Below are 16,984 nucleotides of genomic sequence, written 5' to 3'. Positions count from 1 at the left end.
TTTATTCTAAAGAGAAAGGATGGATTGGCATTGGAAGTCTAAAATGGTTTAATCATGGTTTTGTTAAGAATGGAGGTTGATATTTTTCAAAGAGAAAATGTTTTATCTGTTAAACTTATTTAAATTGTGCATGGATATTTTGAAGGTGTTACAGGTTGTAGTTAATATTGAGGGCATGATGTGTGCTCTGGGGATATGCATTTCGTAATCAAAATCCATGAGAAGGGTATTGTGCCTCACTCCTCTTTACGCATACAAGTAAGGAACACTACAAGAAATTTTCTTTTCGAAAGATATTTGGATAGGAAATATCCTTATTTGTGTGTAGTGTTTGACCATTTTTGGCTTAATATAAATAAGGACCATGTCACTGAATATCAGTGGAATATGAAAGGGAAAATTTGGAGTTGGCATAAAGATGTTAAGGTTGGCAAAGCATGCGGCCAACTTGGAGCGGTGATAGTTTTGTTAACTAGTTTCAAAGTGTCTACTCAACAAGTTGATTGGTTGTTGGATTTGTGTATCAATGGTGTCTTCAAAGCGAGGGAGATTAGAAAGAAAATAGAAAACTTTAGATTAGTCCATTGAGTACATAACCGACCAATTAAAGCAACAAAAAATTTTATTTCCAGCCAGTTCGGCCTACTTGATAGAGAAAGAAAAAAAATTATAAAATTATTTTTTCTAATTTATGCCCTTTTGATTGATCAACATCATATTTTATCTAAAAAATCTTTGAGTCCCATTTTACTCTTGATCAAAGAATTGCTAATTTCTTATTTGAGTGTAAGGTTGGAAATTTTCTTGGGAGGCTTACAAAGGTTTTGAAAGGGACAATTATTCACCATTATCATCTTATTCTTTCAACGAGGTTATTTGATGTATCATTTATTGGATTTGGTAAGAGGTCGAGTATGGATCGGTCAAATTTGACCGTTTGATACCATAATTAGTTGGGTATGACTCGATCTTATAGCCTTTGATATGCCTTTTACTGTATAATGTTTTATTTTATGATTGTTCTGAGCTTCGATGATTGGAAGTGTTGGTAATTTTAGTATTATCAACATATTTTAGTGAAATTATAATTACTGTCGAGACAGGTTGAGTTCATTTTACTATCTGAAACTTGAGGTGTTGGGTGCACACTCAAAGTGTTAAATATAGACTCAAATATAAGGGGGACCGGGGGCAGCGCCCCTGTGTACAAGGTTCCAAGGGGCAGGGCCCCTTCCGGGCAGAGCCCCTTGCAATGGTTCCATTTTTTGCTTTAGGTAACGGTTGTCTCCAATAACGGATTTCTAGAAAAAAGAAAGGGTCCAAATTGTTGGTGATTTGTATAACCAATAATGCTATTTAAGTTTAATGGGATTAACTTATTGACCAATGTAATATTAATAAATATTGAACACGTAAGGGTGGTGCAGAGTGCACACTTTTTGGAGGTTATTTTCATTTAAAGTACATTGTTAAGGTCTAAGGGGGCAAATCCCCTGGCTAAGGTCGAGCTATTTTGTCCAATTGAGATTTTATACCCGATTTTACGACCCTTATTTTGAACCCGATTTAGTGGCACTTTTATGAAAGTTTTCTAATGGTTATGAAAGTGTTTTGTGACAATTTTTGTTAGTTTTTAGACAAGGGTTATATTCTTTTTTTTGGTCATTTAAATATGGTATATAATAAGATCATAAGCTTCTTCATTCTTTGTTCTATTCACTAAGTTTTATCCAATTGAGATTTTGGTTGTACCACTGAAATACTTCAATTTAAAAGTGAATCATGACTCTTAGTGAATCTAATCAATTAAAACCCTAGATTTCTAACAAACAATTGAAGTATTGTGTGAAATTGGTAAACGAAGAATCTGTCAAGGACATGACTAGAAATTTCAATAAGTTGACAAAGTTTGAAGGGTTAGATTTTCGTAGATGGTAGAAGAAAATGCATTTCTTCCTTACTACTCTAAAAGTGGTGTATATTTTGGGTACTCCATACCTAAATATGCCGAAGATGAAACCTTGGAAGTGTCTAGGAGGAGATCAATGTGGGAGAACGATGACTACATCTGTCGTGCCCATATCCTAAATGGTACGTATGACACTCTATTTGATGTTTATCAAAATGTCGAATATATAAAGGAATTGTAGGATTCACTGGAATCTAAGTATATGGTAGAAGATGCTTCTAGCTTGAAGTTTCTGGTCAGTAATTATATGAATAACAAGATGGTTGATACTAGGCATGTCATGAAACAATATAACGAATTGTTAAAGATTTTGGGATAGTTTGTCTAAGATAATCTGAAGATGGATGAAGCCATATCGGTTGTTGTCATTATAGACTAACTACCTCCTTCCTAGAAGCCACCTTAGGATTAAATGGGCTTGAGGACTTAAGAACTTGACAATAATCCTAAAGGTAAGAATCAAGTTGGATCTTCTTTTGTGAATATGTTGGAAGGTGATGGATCAAAGAATTCCAACAAGTCTAAAAACAAAAAGAAGTAAAAAAGTGGAAAAGATGATAAATCTTCCAATAAAACGTCTAAAATGGTATGTTGGAACTATGGAAAACCTGGTCATTTCAAGAAGGATTGCAGTGTTCGAAAAGTGAACAAAGATGTTGGTCCAAGTGGGTCTAACGATCCAGAAAAGCATCAAGGTCAAAATTCTGATTTGATACAAAACTTTAATTATCTTCGTAATTATGTTTATGTAATTTCTGAGGAATTTTATGTGCATCATGATGATGATGTTGCTTGGTGGGTTGATTCTGGTGCAACAAGTCATGTTTTTAAGGATCTTTGTTGGTTTAAAGAATGTCAACCAATTGAAGATGGATCTGCTATGAAAATGGGAAATGTTGCAACTGAACCAATCAAATTATTATGGCATGGTTTACTTAATTTTACTTTTGGAAAATGTTTATGTTTAGACAGTATGCTATATGTACCTGGGATTTGAAAGAATCTCTTATCTGAAATTGTGTTAAACAAGTGTTGGAAGTGACAAGTATATCTTGTCAAAACAAGGTACTTTTGTTGGATTTGGTTGTGTATGTAATGATATGATTATGTTGAATCTTAATTACCATTGTTATGATAATTCGATTTTCATGACTACAACTAGTACTAGCAATAACTTAAGTAAATCATATTTATGGCACGCTAGACTAGGATATGTTCATCATAAAAGATTAAAATATTTGTCTAAAATGACTTTGATACATGCTTTTGACATAAATAATGAAGAGCGTAAAACTTGTATGTTAACAAAGATCACTAATCAACCTTTTAAGCATGTTAACAAAGAAAGCAAAGTATTAGAACTCATACATAGTGATTTATGTGATTTTCATGCTACACCTTCAATCACCACAACATTTCGTTTAAGCATCATTTTGTTGTTTGTTAAGACTTTGGTTTAAGTTAATCAAAGATTAAACTTAAATGGGGTAGGATTGTTGGTTATTTGTATCAGCTAAGCAGTTATCGCGGTGAAAAATATAATAGCGGTCACTGGCCGCTATTTGAAATTGCGGCTGTCGCGGCGAAATAGCAGTGGTATAGCATTTTTTATATTATGTAGAATTTATATATATTAGAGTATTAATCAGTAAATCATACTTCAAATATCAACCCAATCCAGTTAATTAGTTAACCATTAAATCATACTTCACATACCATATTTAGTTAATCATACTTCAAATATCATAATTAGTTGATCATACTGAAAAGACCGGTTATCAATGTCATAATTAATCATATTTTAACACAATCAACAAGAAAACATAAGGAGTAATTATCATTTTATCATACTTCAACACAATCATAGTTGACAAATAAAATGATTAAGCAATTTTATAGTTAATCATAATGTAGTACTTCAAGTCTTTAACAATATTAACAAGACAACACATACATGGTTTTAATGTAAGTCATGACAGTCACAAAATCACAATTTTATTAAATGGAATGGCACAAAAGTTTTGGTTTGGGCTAAGAAAAAACAATTTTTTTTTAATGGAATGACACAAAAAAACGTTTTTTTTTATGTAAAATAGCCCAAAAATGGAATTTTTATTCAAAATAGCGGTTATAGCATCGCTATAGCGGTGACCATAATCATGGTGAATAGCGGTAAATTGCGGCGCTAATTGCGCCACCGCTATTTTGAAATAGCGTTTCTTTGCTATAGCACCGTTATAACGCCGCAATTAACTACATAGGTATCAACAATGTTATTCAAGTTTAACGGGATTAACTTGTTGACTAATGTAATCTTAATAAATATTGAACAAGTAAGGATGGTACGGAGTACACACTTGTTTGAGTTTATTTTGATTTAAAGCGCACTGCTATTTAGGGGCCACAACCCTAAACCACGGGGTCCGAGTGCAGTGCCAATGGTAGAGGGGTCCAAGGGATAGTGTCCATGGTTGGGGTCGAGATGTTTTGTCCGATTGAGATTTTAGACCTGATTTTTCTACCCCTATTTTGAAGTTGATTTAGTGGCAATTTTATGATGGTTATGAAACTATTTTGTGATAGTTTTTGTTAGCTTTCAGAAAGGGTTATATTGTTGTTGTTTTTTATTTTATTTGAATATGGTACAGAAGAATATCATAACCATCTTCATTCTCTGTTCTGTTCACTGAGTTTTATCCAATTGAAATTTTGATTGTACCATTGAAATACTTCAATTTGAAAGTGCATCATGATTCTCAGTAAATTCAAACAATCGAAACCCCAGATTTCTAACACAAACGTAGATTTCCCACCAAAACCTACTGATGACATCATGCTGATGTAGGTAACGGCTGTGTCAAATAACTACCCTCTTTTTGACACCAATTTGGTGTAACCAACATTTAACCACTTTTCTTCTTTGGATAAATGGAAGGTGAATGTTCCAAGAAAAAGGTTGATAGTTTCTATACTCGAAAGTGATCATTAGCAATTCTATATCTCGTAAGAACACAAATCATCTCAACAGGGGCGAAGTATATTAAGGGCCAGGAGGGGTTGTGGCCCCCCCTGATTTTTTTATTAGAATTGTAAATAGTCCATATTTTTTATCCATATTAGGCCTAGACATTAAAAAATTGGGCTGTGGCCCCTCCTGCGCTTTTCCAATAGTCCGAATCAAACAAAAAATCAGATCGTCATTATCGTTCGTCCCTACCCTCGTGCCTCGTCTGAAATCTGAACCAAACACTCCTTAATCGTTGCTGTGGCCTGCATCACCGCGTGCTGTCACACTGTTGCCTGTGTTGCTGATCAGAACTCAGAAGATCAGTGATCAGTCCACTCTGTCTCCTGCCTTATTCTCCAAGTCTAAGTCTGAACTCTAAAGTCTTGCTGGTCGCTGGAAGCCTGGAATCAATTGATCAATGTGAATATTGAATTGTGAAGTGAAGCCTGGAAAAAAAAATCATAACTACTTAAGCAGGTTTGTTTTTTTTTTCACAATGAGGGATATGAACCTACAAGGCTACAATTACAAAGATTAATTTAACGATACAAAAAATAAGGAATCCTTATATTAATATATATTAATTGGGGCCACTGTATTTGATAATAAACTATAAAGTTCTAGATTCATTATGTGACACTATAACTAAATTCTTTGCTATCACCTAATACTCTTTTTGAGTGTTGGTAAATTGGTATGAATATGATGAAACCTGTTGACATTTGCAAAAAACATAAGGTTATATTTGGTTACATAAAATACTATAGAATGTAACATATTCAGTGAGACCAATTATTTGTTAATTTAATTATTTAAATACAATAATGATGAAGATGAATATCATTAATTGACCATTATTTGAATCTGAAGTATTTATGAAATTCCTACATGAACAATTATAAAAAGATAGAGCAAAGTAATGATATTTAACCCCTATAAAGAAAATCTTATAATATAAAGTCAATCCGTGTGTCTAGATGTTTCTGCATTATTGTCCAACAATTTCTTTTTTGTCAAGAAAAAACTTAAATCTTACACACAAGCTGTTATCTATGTTAAACATTTACAACTGTATTTAAGTAATTTAGAATTTTGAAGCATTGTTAATTAACCGATTTCAGATTTTTGCAAAATTTTGCAAAAATATCAAATAAGATTTGTAGAAATAAGATTTTTTTGCAGAATTTGGGTTGTTGGTTTATGAGCTTATGATTTCACTTTTGATTTTTACAGATACAATCATATAAATCTCACAATTTCATGGGAAAAATGAAAACCATTGATTCTTTTTTCAAAAGAAAGAATGATGATGAAGAAACTCATAATGATAATCAACAGAGTAAACGTTACAAAGCTTCAACAAGTGAGCCGCAACCGCAAGAACATGAAAATCAACAAGAGAATGATATTGATGAAGCTACACAATCAAATCCTAATGAAGTGGATCTTAAGCATCTAGAAAGAGATCCCGTTAAACGAAAACAAATGTGGGAATATCCAGTTAATTTAAGGGAACAAGTAAGACGAGCTTATATGACTTTAGGACCTTTCCAAATAAGTCTTCAAGAATATCATGCTAAAGGTTCAAAGAAACATCCTCGTAGATTCCAATATTCTTGGTTCAACATTTTCCCTAATTGGTTAGAGTATTCTCCAACAACACATGCTTCTTATTGTTTTATTTGTTATATATTTAATGATAAACCAAGTGTGTGCCATGGTTATGATGCATTTACTGTTAAAGGATTTGACAATTGGAAAAAAGTTAATGATGGGAAAATTGTGCATTCTCGAAGCACATTGGTTGTTCACAATATAGAAATGTTGTTACATTTGCTGAAAACTTGATGAACCAAGCAACACACATTGAAAATATTATAGTGAAGCAAAATGAAGCACAAATATTGAAGAACCGGTTACGATTAAAAGCTTCAATTGACACAGTTCGTTGGTTGACATTCCAAGCTTGTGCATTACGAGGACATGATGAATCGCCTAATTCCAAAAATCGAGGTAATTTTCTTCAACTACTAAAACTTCTAGCGTCTTATGATGATGAAGTTGCAAATGTTATATTAGAGAATGCTCCTTATAATTCAAAGTATACTTCTGGAGATATTCAAAAAGAAATTCTTAGTATTATTGCAAATAAAGTTCGAAAGCATATTCGTAGTGAAGTCGGGGATTCGTACTTTTGTGTCATGGTTGATGAGTCACGAGATGAGTCTAAAAAAGAGCAAATGGCCATAGTTTTGAGATTTGTTGATGCAGAAGGGATCATACGGGAAAGGTTCTTAGATTTGGTTCATGTTAGGGATACCTTATCATTAACCTTGAAAACAAATATGTGGAGACAACTTTTGCACTATCAGTTTGATGTTAGCAAAATCCGTGGCCAAGGTTATGATGGTGCTAGTAATATGAGAGGGGAATGGAATGGAGTACAAGCACTTGTTCTTAAGGATTGTCCTTATGCGTATTATGTTCACTGCTTCGCTCACAGATTACAACTAACACTGGTGGCTGCTTCAAGGGAAATTATTCCTATACACCAATTTTTTACAAACTTAATTTTTACAATTAATGTAGTTTGTGCTTCCAGTAAGCGTCATGATGAGTTACAAAAGGCAAAGGCAACTGAGATTGAACATTTATTAGAACTTGGTGAAATTGAATCAGGTAAAGGATTGAATCAAATTGGGACATTAAGAAGAGCTGGTGATACACGTTGGGTGTAACAACACAAATTTCAAACAAATTTTTCTTTTTAAAAATATATTTATTTCCATTCATAACAAGGCATAAATAGTTTGAGTATTCTGCCAAATACAAATAGTCAAAATCCCAAGATCATAAAAGCAGTCTTTAGTGTGTATCGATCACGCCGGCGCCTTCCCACGGTCCTCGCTAGTACCTGAAATACATGTACAACAACTGTAAGCATAAATGCTTAGTGAGTTCCCCAATATACAACTTACGCACATACGCCTTTCCAGGCCCGACCTTCCGGTCCATGTGTCTCAGGGGACTTCCGTCCCTGCTGGGTAAACCTTCCGGTCCTACCCACGCCGACCTTCCGGTCCATCACACAAAATATCGCCTTCCGGCCCATAACATATTGCCTTCCGGCCCATAACATACATAGCACATATAGCAAATAACTTACCACATATAGCATACATATCACATATCATATCCGACCTTCCGGTCACACAGTCAAACCCTTCCGGGTACAGTATAGTGAGAAGACTCACCTCGTAAAGGCTGAACGCTAGCAATTCCCGAAATGACTCGTGCACAACCGACGAGCTACAACCTCCCTATAACATCACATATCTCATTAATACTTACATCTTCTAAGTGTGACTATCCCTAAGAAGTCAGACTTAGGTCAACTCTGGTCAACAGTCAACGGTCAACGGTCAACTCGATCGGACTCGGCGAGTACCATGGCGACTCGGCGAGTCTAGACGTCCTCCAACTTTCTGAGATTCCTGATCTACTCGTCGAGTATCCTCCTCGACCCGACGAGTTACTCCTGGAAGAATCGCGGGGCCACCCCGACTCCACTCGTCGAGTCTGAAGAACAGCTCGACGAGTTCCAGTAAATCTTCAAGCTACTCGCCGAGTCTGAAGAACAACTCGGCGAGTCCATGCCATGCAGACGATCAACTGCTTCCTAAATTACGTATGGTCCCGAGATATACAATCATGGGACTTTCTGGACTTCTAAACACCTTATTATTGGGGTATGAACGTCTGGGTAATAACATAATAACCCATCTAATCACTAAATGGGTTTCATAAACCCTAGATTCGTATACACATCAAAATAACATAAAGGAATCCGAAATATTACCTGGAATATGCCCTCTCTGTGTCTCCAAACCGCAGAACTCGAATCCCTTGCTGTTCCTTTAGCCAAAACCCTTCTCCTCCTTGCCCAACAATTTCTTCAAGCCCTAATATCCTCCAATCTTGCTCTAGATGCCCACAGCCGTTTAGGGTTCCTCTCAATCGACTAAAGACGGACAATGACGGCATATAAGAGCATTATATACGATCCAAAACCGAACGGTTAGGGTTTCTACTGAACAGCGTCGACTCGCCGAGTCCATATCTGGACTCGTCGAGTCCAGTCGCGGACCCGCGACCAAGTCTGCGATCCTACTCGGCGAGTCTAGGCTCCAACTCGCCGAGTCCGCTCTTAACTCACCCCGAAAACATAATTAAACAATACCTGAGATTTCGGGCTGTTACAACTCTCCCCCACTTCGATTAGACTTCGCCCTCGAAGTCTCATTCTGCAAATAGTTCCGGATGCTGCTCCCGCATCTCGCGTTCCGGTTCCCAAGTCATTTCCGATCCCTTACGGTGTTGCCATTGAACCAACACCAGAGGTACCTCCTTGTTCCTCAGAACCTTGATCTTTCGATCTCTGATAGCCACTGGTCTCTCCGCGTAATTCAGGCTCGCATCCACCTGAATATCCTCCAATGGAACCACTGCCGACTCATCGGCTATGCACTTCCTCAACTGCGACACATGAAAAGTGTCGTGGATCTGACCCAACTCCGCTGGCAACTCCAACCGATAGGCTACCCGGCCTATCCTTGCAATCACACGAAATGGCCCAATATACCGGGGCCCCAATTTGCCCCTCTTCCTGAATCGAATCACTCCTTTCCAAGGAGAGACCTTCAGGAGAACGAAGTCGGCGACCTGAAATTCAAGCTCGGATCGGCGCCTGTCTGCATAACTCTTCTGTCGGCTCTGGGCAGTCAATAACCTTTGTCTCACTTGCTGAATCTGCTCTGTCGTCTGGAGCACGATCTCCGTGCTGCCCATCACTCTCTCTCCCACCTCTCCCCAGCAAATGGGGGTCCGACACCTCCTACCATACAACAGCTCAAAAGGTGGCATACCAATGCTCGAATGATGGCTGTTGTTGTAGGAAAACTCTGCCAATGGTAAATACGCATCCCAACTACCCCCGAAGTCTAACACACACGCTCGGAGCATGTCCTCCAGCGTCTGAATCGTCCGCTCGCTCTGACCGTCTGTCTGGGGATGGTATGCGGTACTAAAATGCAATTTAGTACCCAGCTCCTCATGGAATTTCTTCCAGAACCTGGAAGTGAAGCGCACATCACGGTCTGACACAATCGAGATCGGCACCCCATGCCGAGATACCACTTCTCTCATATATATCTCTGCCAACTTCTCCGCTGAAGAACTCTCGCTGATGGCAAGGAAGTGTGCACTCTTCGTCAACCTATCCACAATCACCCAAATTGCATCAACTCCCCTGGCAGTTCTCGGCAATTTGGTGATGAAATCCATAGTGATCTGCTCCCACTTCCACTCGGGGATCTCCAATGGCTGTAACTTGCCATGCGGTCTCTGGTGCTCAGCCTTAACCCTACGGCAGGTCAAGCACCGCTCGACGAACCATGCAACGTCCCTCTTCATACAGGGCCACCAATACTCTTTCCTCAGGTCCAAATACATCTTCGTAGCACCGGGATGGATCGAGAATTTCGATCTATGAGCCTCTTCCATCAAAGTAATATGCGTACCGCCCACAAACGGTACCCAAATCCGACCCTGAAACGTCATAAGCCCTCGCCCATCCTTAACGAACTCTGAAATTAATCCCACGACCCGCTCTTTCTTCTGCATTTCTGGTCGCACAGCTTCGGCCTGCGCCCCACGAATAGCATCCAATACTGGAGTCATTACAGTCAGTCTCAAGCATACATTTCGCAATGTAGTGCTCTCCGCCCTGCGGCTCAACGCGTCAGCTACCACATTAGCCTTACCTGGGTGGTACAGGATCTCACAATCATAATCCTTGACCACATCCAACCACCTCCTCTGACGCATATTTAGGTTGGGCTGATCCATCAAATACTTCAAGCTCTTATGGTCCGTATATATCGTACATCGAACCCCATATAGGTAGTGACGCCAAATCTTGAGAGCGAACACTACTGCTCCCAACTCTAAATCATGCGTGGGATATCTCGCCTCATGAGGCTTCAGCTGCCTCGACGCATACGCTATCACATGACCCCTCTGCATCAACACTGCACCCAGTCCCGAAATCGATGCGTCGCAATATACCACAAAACCCTCCATCCCTTCTGGAAGAGCTAATACCGGGGCTTCGCACAACCTCTGGCGAAGTGTCTCAAAGGAGGTCTGCTGCTCGGGCCCCCATGAGAATGCAACACCCTTCCGGGTCAATCTGGTGAGTGGCACTGCGATCTTGGAGAAATCTTTGATGAATCTCCGATAATACCCTGCCAACCCCAGGAAGCTCCTGATCTCAGAAGGTGACTTCGGCACCTCCCAACTCATTACCGCCTCAACCTTGGCCGGATCGACCAATATCCCTTTCTGATTGACAACATGTCCTAGAAATTGGACCTCTCGCAGCCAGAAGTCACATTTGGAGAACTTTGCATAAAGCTTCTCCGACCTCAATACCTCAAGGACCTCCCTCAAATGCTCCTCATGCTGCTCTCTAGATCTAGAATACACCAGAATGTCGTCGATGAATACAATCACTGACCGATCCAACATCGGTCTGCATACCCTGTTCATGAGATCCATGAACACCGCCGGGGCATTGGTGAGTCCGAAAGGCATCACCACAAACTCATAATGCCCATATCGCGTCCTAAACGTTGTCTTCTGGACATCCTCCTCCCGTACTCTCACCTGATGGTACCCTGACCTCAGATCGATCTTGGAAAACCAAGTTGCTCCCTGCAACTGATCGAATAAATCATCGATCCTCGGCAACGGGTAACGGTTCTTGACCGTCAACTTGTTCAACTCCCGGTAATCAATACACATCCGGTGTGAACCATCCTTCTTCTTGACGAACAGAATAGGTGCTCCCCACGGCGAGCTGCTCGGCCGAATGAATCCCTTCCCCAACAGCTCCTGGAGCTGCGAGGACAACTCTTGCATCTCTAGAGGTGCAAGACGATAAGGCACTTTAGCAATAGGCGCGGCCCCCGGAACCAGATCGATACCAAACTCTACTTGCCTCACAGGAGGTACTCCCGGCAGCTCCTCGGGGAAAACATCTGGAAACTCACGCACCACAGGGACCTCCTCAACTGATTTCGGTCTCTCGGGAACCTCCCACGTATCCATCACATACGCCACAAAACCCTTACAGCCCTGCTGTAGACACTGCCTCGCCCTAGCGGCCGAACAAAAAGCTGATCCCGAACGGGTACCCTCGCCGTACACCGAAAGGACTCCCCCACTATGGTCTCGTATGGTCACCAGCTGACGCTCACAGTCGATGACAGCGCCGAATCGGCTCAACCAATCCATGCCTACGATGACACAGACATCACCCATCACAATAGGGATCAGGTCAATCGGGAATTCAACCCCGAAAATCTCTAGTACACATCCCCGAAGAACCTCCGTGGCACAAATCACTTTCTCGTCAGCTATAGAAACTCTCAAAGGTCGACTCAACGACTCACGACTAACGCTGATATGCTGACTAAAGGCTAAGGACACAAAGGACCTACTCGCACCCGAGTCAAATAACACTAAGGCAGGCACAGAGTTCACAAGAAAAGTACCTACGCATATAATAACATAAGCATAACATCTCGACATTAAAATAATTACATGAATTACAACATACCTGCCACAACATCGGGTGCAGCGCGGACCTCCTCCGCAGTCAGCTGAAAGGCTCTCCCCCGAGCCCTCGGGGCCTCGGCCTTCACCGGTCGAGTCGCAGTAGCTCCGGCAGCAGGTGCAGATCCCTGAAGAAGCTGGGGGCACTCGGCCTTCCTATGGCCAGTCTGGTTGCAATGAAAGCAAACCGTAAATCCCTTGGGACACTCCCTAGCAATGTGCCCCTCCTTGCCACACTTGTAGCAAGCACCAGATCGACACGCCCCCTCATGACCCTTGCCGCACTTTCCGCAAGTGCGGCTCTTCGAACCTCCCGTCCTCGCATCGGCGGACTTGGTCCGCTTGGCTGCCGGCTGGAACTGAGCCGGTCGCCGGTCCACCCGCTGAGACTCGGCATCCTCCCTGGCCTGGGTCTCCAACTCGATCTCGCGCTTTCTGGCATTCGCCTGAAGCTCAGCAAAAGTATGGTAGGTGGAGTTCGACACAAACTCCCGGATATCCCTCCTCAACACTCCCAAGTACCGGCTCATCCGAGCCTGATCAGTGGAAACCAGCTCGGGGCAGAACATCGCCCTCTCATGAAACTTCCGCGTAATCACCGCAACAGAATCAGTACCCTGCTTGAGGGTTAAGAACTCCTGCACCAATCGTTCCCTCTCCACCGGGGGAACGTACTCATCCCTGAACATGGTAGTAAACCCCTCCCATGTCACCGCTGTAGTCTCCGCCAAAGTGAAGTTCGCCATCACGAACTTCCACCAGTCCTTCGCTCCCAGACGGAGCTGGTTCAATGCGAACCGTACCCTCAGGTGCTCCGGGCATGAACAAGTATAGAAGCACCCCTCTATATCCGCGATCCACCTCATCGTAGCAATCGGATCCTGCGTCCCATCGAACTCTGGTGGCTTCGTGTTGCTGAACTCTCGGAACAGCAACGAGTCACCCCCCTGTGGCCTAGCAGCGGCCACAGCTGCGGTAGCTGCAGCGGTTGCAGCCTCAGTCAATGCGGCGTACCGCTCATCAAATGTCTCCATCAGGGTGGTCTTAATAGACCCAAACATCTCCGGGATCTCAGCCCGGATCGCCGCCGCTACTTCCTCGTGAATCATCTGACGAATCTCCTCGTCACTCACACCGCTCGTACTCGCTCCGTGGCGTGGTCTAACCATGATGTCTCTGAAATACAACATAAAACTATCAGAGACTCCTCCAAGTACAATCATACTCGATACGCAACCCTACTCAGTCCCCGACATCCAAGGATTCTTACTTGGGTTTCCCACTGACCCGGTGTCCTCGGTAGTACGGGCCCAATACTACCGACCACACCGCATCAGCGTTCATCCCAAGTCTTCCTCCCCAAACTCCGAATAGTGAGTACTCTACTTCTGATATGCACTATCTACCCGCATACTAGCAACGCATCTCATATAGGCAAACTTCCCTAGACTAAGGCATCACAAATCAGGCCACCCTAGTCCTATCATGGATACCTAGTCTTCTAGCATGCATAACAATTCATATCATATAATATTGTAAGGTATTTTGGGGGTCTTTACCGTTCGGGCGCTGACTGATCGTACACACTGCTTCTTTCTTGCTTACCACAAAACCATTTACAAAAGTTTATGCCTTTATTTAAAAAGTTTTCCTCAAATCCTCGGTTTGAGTTCAGTTACTCCCGAAGGTGCACCCGAATCCCTCAAACCAAGGCTCTGATACCAATTGTAACAACACAAATTTCAAACAAATTTTTCTTTTTAAAAATATATTTATTTCCATTCATAACAAGGCATAAATAGTTTGAGTATTCTGCCAAATACAAATAGTCAAAATCCCAAGATCATAAAAGCAGTCTTTAGTGTGTATCGATCACGCTGGCGCCTTCCCACGGTCCTCGCTAGTACCTGAAATACATGTACAACAACTGTAAGCATAAATGCTTAGTGAGTTCCCCAATATACAACTTACGCACATACGCCTTTCCAGGCCCGACCTTCCGGTCCATGTGTCTCAGGGGACTTCCGTCCCTGCTGGGTAAACCTTCCGGTCCATGTGTCTCAGGGGACTTCCGTCCCTGCTGGGTAAACCTTCCGGTCCTACCCACGCCGACCTTCCGGTCCATCACACAAAATATCGCCTTCCGGCCCATAACATATTGCCTTCCGGCCCATAATATAATCGCCTTCCGGCCCATAACATACATAGCACATATAGCAAATAACTTACCACATATAGCATACATATCACATATCATATCCGACCTTCCGGTCACACAGTCAAACCCTTCCGGGTACAGTATAGTGAGAAGACTCACCTCGTAAAGGCTGAACGCTAGCAATTCCCGAAATGACTCGTGCACAACCGACGAGCTACAACCTCCCTATTACATCACATATCTCATTAATACTTACATCTTCTAAGTGTGACTATCCCTAAGAAGTCAGACTTAGGTCAACTCTGGTCAACAGTCAACGGTCAACGGTCAACTCGACCGGACTCGGCGAGTACCATGGCGACTCGGCGAGTCTAGACGTCCTCCAACTTTCTGAGATTCCTTATCTACTCGTCGAGTATCCTCCTCGAACCGACGAGTTACTCCTGGAAGAATCGCGGGGCCACCCCGACTCCACTCGCCGAGTCTGAAGAACAGCTCGACGAGTTCCAGTAAATCTTCAAGCTACTCGCCGAGTCTGAAGAACAACTCGGTGAGTCCATGCCATGCAGACGATCAACTGCTTCCTGAATTACGTATGGTCCCGAGATATACAATCATGGGACTTTCTGGACTTCTAAACACCTTATTACTGGGGTATGAACGTCTGGGTAATAACATAATAACCCATCTAATCACTAAATGGGTTTCATAAACCCTAGATTCGTATACACATCAAAATAACATAAAGGAATCCGAAATATTACCTGGAATATGCCCTCTCTGTGTCTCCAAACCGCAGAACTCGAATCCCTTGCTGTTCCTTTAGCCAAAACCCTTCTCCTCCTTGCCCAACAATTTCTTCAAGCCCTAATATCCTCCAATCTTGCTCTAGATGCCCACAGCCGTTTAGGGTTCCTCTCAATCGACTAAAGACGGACAATGACGGCATATAAGAGCATTATATACGATCCAAAACCAAACGGTTAGGGTTTCTGCTGAACAGCGTCGACTCGCCGAGTCCATATCTGGACTCGTCGAGTCCAGTCGCGGACCCGCGACCAAGTCTGCGATCCTACTCGGCGAGTCTAGGCTCCAACTCGCCGAGTCCCCTCTTAACTCACCCCGAAAACATAATTAAACAATACCTGAGATTTCGGGCTGTTACATTGGGGTTCTCATTTTCGTTCTGTTTGCAGTTTGCTTAACATGTTTGATTGTACACGTGTTGTTCTCCAGGGAATAATTGATGATGTATCTGCTACTTATTCTCAACGCGGAGATGCTGATGCAGCTTACTGTTACCTGAAATCATTTGAGTTTGTGTTTATTCTTCACTTGATGAAAGAAGTAATGGGAAAAACTGATATACTTTCTCAAGCTCTACAAAAGAAATCCCAAGATATTCTTAATGCCATGGAGTTAGTTTCAGCAACAAAGGAGAGTCTAAATGATTTCAGGAACAACGGATGGGATTCTTTACTTGAACAGGTAAAGATTTTTTGTGAGAAACATCAAGTAGATGTGTCGGATATGCAAGCTCCATATACTTCTACTAGATATCGGCCTCGAAAAAACGATAATCAGTTTACTTTTGCACATTTTTATCGAGTAGATTTGTTTACATCCACATTGGACAAACAGTTACATGAGTTGAATAGTAGATTCAATGATCAGGCGATGGAGTTGTTAAGTCTTAGTTCTACTTTAGTTTCAAAAGAACACCCTAAAGTGATTAACATTGATCAGATTTGTCTTCTTGTTGAGAAGTATTATCCTGAAGATTTTACAGAGCAAGAGAGAATTCAATTACGATATCAGTTGGATATTTTTAATATCGATATGACAAAGAATCCCAGGCTAAGTCGTGTATCAACTATTGCTGACCTATGCAAGGGTCTTGTGGAAACTCAGAAACGTGAGACGTATTATTTGTTTGATAGAGTGGTCCGGTTAATCTTGACACTTCCAGTTTCTACCGCAACAACAGAGAGGGGATTTTCAGCAATGAAAATATTCAAGAACCGCATTCGCAATAAGATGTCAGATGACTTTCTCGCAAACAACTTGGTGGTTTATATAGAAAGAGAAATTGTTGAAAACATTGATACGAAGTCAGTAATTGATGAATTTAAAGATCTTAAAGGTCGTCGGGCTGAGTTGTAATTCTTTTTCT

The 16,984-nt window shown here is 41.5% G+C and overlaps 1 pseudogene; it reads left to right on the top strand.

Moving 5' to 3' along the window:
- Nucleotides 1–2,552: 2,552 nt before the first annotated feature.
- LOC145098674 (uncharacterized) lies at nt 2,553–16,974 on the top strand (annotated as a pseudogene).
- Nucleotides 16,975–16,984: the final 10 nt, after the last annotated feature.

The sequence above is a fragment of the Lactuca serriola genome, chromosome 4, assembly GCF_051521515.1.
Source record: "Lactuca serriola cultivar US96UC23 chromosome 4, Lser_US96UC23_V15, whole genome shotgun sequence".
NCBI lineage: Eukaryota > Viridiplantae > Streptophyta > Magnoliopsida > Asterales > Asteraceae > Lactuca > Lactuca serriola.
The sequence above is the reverse complement of the archived record's forward strand: the minus strand, read 5'-3'. Positions and strand labels throughout refer to the sequence as shown.